We start from the raw sequence: 4,141 nt of genomic DNA, 5'->3' as shown, positions 1-4,141 counted from the left end.
ACTTCTTGCTGTTGCCTTACTCTAATTGATCACCCACCAGTCTACCTCCATCCTTCCCGACCTCCCCTCCCCTCCCCCCTGTGCCTGGGTACCACTATCACACTGGGGCCTCTGTACAGCCCTCTTCTTCACAGGATGTCCAGCCAGGTCCTGCTGCCCTGCCCGTCTTTCTGTGCTGAGCTTCACTTCACTTGATGATCTTCACTCCCATCCAGGTTGCTGAAAGAGAATTCCGTTCCTTTCACAACAGAGCCATATTCCAGTGTATCTGGGCCTGGTTCCACGGTCCACTCATCCATCCGTGAGTACGTAGACCTCCCTCCTGTCTAACGGGAATCGGGATGCCATCAGCAAGCGCTTACCCATGGTACTTCCCTGGTATAAATATGCAGCTGCGCATTGCTGGAGCATATGGTAGTTCTATTTTTAATGCCTTGAGAAACTTCCATACTGCTTTCTGCAAGCTTTCTGGTGACGAGAAGGAACACAATGTAACAGGAAAAGCCCACAATACAAAGAAAACAAACGTGCAGCCTGGCTGTGGGTCATCGCGGTTGACACTTGGGCACTGTACACTGGCCTGCCACAGGTGGGAGGTTGTTCATATCACGGACCCTGGGGGAATGCACTGGGCCATGGTATCCTCGTCACTATACTGTCACCCCACCAAATCCCCACACTTCTGCTGCCATAGATGCAGCCTATCCATGTCCAAGGTGATGAGTGGGTGGACACACAGGAAGTGTGTGTAGGAAGATTCGCTGTCTGCCTTGATGCTGGCTCAGATGGCAGAAGCCAGGCCTTGAGGTGATGGCCATTGGAGTTAACCACGTTAGGTGGAAATGGGCTTTGTCTCAGGGAAATCCCGTGGTCTCCATGGAATTCTGAGGTCCAGTTGAGAACATGGGCAAGTCCTGACCTGGAAGATTTATGGAGGTAGCACAGGAGACTACTGGATTTCACTGCTGCTAAATGATGCAGGCCTTCCCTGGCTTCCTTTTTGTAGTTGTCTCAACTGGGGATTCTGTAGGGCATGAGCCTGAACATCCAGCTTGGCCTATCACTTGCTTAGTGAGCTGAAGGTCACTCAAGGTGCCCTTGGAGGGGTCCCTTCTGTTTCCTGGGTTCCAGGTTCCTTATCACCAAGCAGGTTGTGATTAAGTCCTTGCCAGCCACGTATCCCTTTCATTCTTCTATCTGTATGTTTGCCTGTGTCCCTCAAAACGCTTGCTCCTCAAAATCTACCGTAGGTAGGGAACAAAAAAGAATTTGCTGTTTTCATGCATTAACAAAAGTTAAATCCTGAAGATTGATTATTACACGAAGTCCAAATGGGAAGATGGAATATCTCTTCCTAAGATAAGAATGTGAAGATTCATCTATGTCGTATTTGTTTCCTTAGTTATTTAGTTGTGCTAAATTATATAGAACAGATTTGTACTGTCTTAGTCATTTCCAGTTGTAGTTTGGTGATATTAAATACACTCACCATCAACCACCTTGCAAAACCAAATCCCTATAGAATTGACGTAATGACTGGTTCTTCCTTCTTTGACCCCCACAAATCTCCATTTCACTTTCCGTCTGTCCTCATGCACACAAAGTGGAACCTCACAGACATGGAATCATATAGCATCTGCCCTTCTCCTCCTCCTCCTCCTCCTCCTCCCCCTCATCCTCCTCCTCCTCTTCTTTCTCCTCCTCCTTTGCCAGTCCTGGGAATTTAAACTCAGGGCTTGGGCACTGTCCTTGAGCACATTTTTTGCTCAAGGCTGGCGCTCTACCATTTGAGTCACAGCACCACTTCTGGCTTTTTCTGTGTATGTGGTACTGAGGAATTGAACCCTGGTCTTCATACATGCTAGATAATCACTCTACCACTAGGTCACAGTCCTGGCCCAATATCTGCCCTTCTATGACCCAATTATTTTACTTAGTACAGTCTCCTCAAGATTCCTCTACATTGTAATTAAGTCAAGATCCCCTTCCTCTTCAGGCTGAATACTATTCCATTAAATGACAGCAGGGTTGCTTCCATATTTTAGCAATTACAATTGTCACAGGAGTGTCCAAATATCTCTTTGTGAGCCTGTTTTCAGTTCTTTTAGGTATATTTCACTTTCCATAACAAAATGCCTTAACCTGTGTAATTTATAAAGAATGGGAATTTCCTTCTTACAGTTCTGAAGGCTGGGAAGTTCAAGGGTAAGGCACCAGTAAATTTGGTATCTGGCAAGGGTTTGTGATGGCGGATATGCACAACCATACCCTACAACTCATTCTTCAGCTGAAGTCTGGGGATTCTGACTTTCCATCACTACTGATAATGCCAATACAGGCTTCCTGATGATATTCTTTACCAGATCATAAAAAATTCCCTTCTCTCTTCAGTTGGCTGAGTGATTTTGTTTATTTGTTTATTTATTTATTTATTTATTTATTTATTTATTGTTGATTGTGGGGCTTGGATTCTGGGCCTGGGCACTGTCCCTAAGCTCAAGGCTACCCCCTACCCCTTGAACCATAGCATCACTTTTGATTTTCTAGTGGTTAATTGGAGCTAAGAGTCTCAAAGTCTTTAGTGCCCCAGCTGGCTTTAAACCACGATCCTCAGATCTCAACCGTCTGAGTAGCTATGATTATGGATGTGAGCCACTGCACCTGGCTATTGATTTTATTTTTGAGTATCTGAAACGGATGCTTGGTTTGATCAGATGTTTTTACTGCATCTATTCATAAAGCCATTATATACATATGTATACGTGCATATGTGTGATTTTGGTCTGTTATGATGATGAATTATATTGTTATTCAAATATCAAACCATTTGGGTATCTATCACAAGGAGAAAAGTTTACCAAAAATTTAAAGGATTTTTGCATTGTTTATGTATCCCACCCAGTGCCTCTCTCAGCATCTTGATGCAGGTAGGATATCACAAGAGCTTGGTGTTTTTTTCTCCTAAAACACTTGGGTAAAGTGTATTAGTGCAGCTTTCTTGTTGTCAAGGCAAGTTTTAAATTAAAGATGGCCATTTATTTGATAGTTAAGGTAGTAGGTCTTTTCATTAAAGTGTGGACTTAAAACTTTTCAATGGTTGGGGCCGAGAGAGGTGCAGGCAACAAGGCGGAGGCGGCCTGGTGGAGGTTCTAGAGGCGCTGCCTGTGCCCGCGGTAGGGGTCTCCACTAGCAGGGGTCATGTTCTGGGCGGCCTTTCCTGTCAGATCCGGCCTGACCCTCCAGACCATGGCTCGAGCTTTGGAGGAACTGCAGAAAGACCTAGAAGAAGTAAAAGCATTACTGGAAAAGTCGACTAGGAAAAGAATACGTGATGCCCTGACATCTGAAAAATCTAAGATTGAGATAGAAATAAAGAACAAGATGCAACAGAAATCACAGAAGAAACCACAGGTTGACAGTGAAAAGCCAGCTGCTGTTGTTGCTCCCCTTACAACCGGATATACGGTGAAAATCAGTAATTACGGATGGGATCAGTCAGATAAGTTTGTGAAAATCTACATTCCTTTAACTGGAGTTCATCAGGTTCCCACTGAGAATGCACAGGGGCATTTCACAGGCAGGTCGTTTGATCTAAATAGGAGGAGTTAAACTCCATGATAGCAAACAATCTCTTGAAGCCCATCTCTGTAGAAGGCAGTTCAAGAAAAGTCAAGACCAATACAGTTCTTATGTAGAAAGAAAGCAGAAAATGTACGATGGGACTACTTGACTCAAGTGGAAAAGGAGTCCAAAGAGGAAGAAAAGCCTTCCTGTGACACTGAAGCAGGTCCTCGTGAGGGGTTAATGAATGTTTTAAAGACAATGTATGAAGATGGAGATGATGATAGGAAGCGCACCATTAATAAAGCCTGGGTGGACTCAAGAGAGAAGCAAGCCAAAGAAGACCCAGAATTCTGAGACTTTTAAATCCTCTTGGAACCGTGATGTGGAAATACTGATGCTTCCAATAATGTAATGTTGGGCAGATATTTACACAGCCTTCTAAGTGAAAGGCAGTGAATTCTCCATTTCCTACTGGAGGATTTATTTAAATAAAATATGCTTACTAAACAGTTCCTCAAAAAAAAAACTTTTCAATGGTGTTTCCAGTTCCCTTTCTGTATCTGTAAGTCAGCAGTGA

The 4,141-nt window shown here is 43.9% G+C and overlaps 1 pseudogene; it reads left to right on the top strand.

Moving 5' to 3' along the window:
* The first annotated feature begins 3,246 nt into the window (after positions 1-3,246).
* LOC150054900 (calcyclin-binding protein pseudogene) lies at positions 3,247-3,918 on the top strand (annotated as a pseudogene).
* Positions 3,919-4,141: the final 223 nt, after the last annotated feature.

The sequence above is a fragment of the Megascapheus bottae genome, chromosome 14 (genome assembly GCF_031878675.1).
Source record: "Megascapheus bottae isolate mThoBot1 chromosome 14, mThoBot2.hap1, whole genome shotgun sequence".
NCBI classification, from domain to species: domain Eukaryota; kingdom Metazoa; phylum Chordata; class Mammalia; order Rodentia; family Geomyidae; genus Megascapheus; species Megascapheus bottae.
This window is presented reverse-complemented; position numbering and strand designations above follow the sequence as displayed.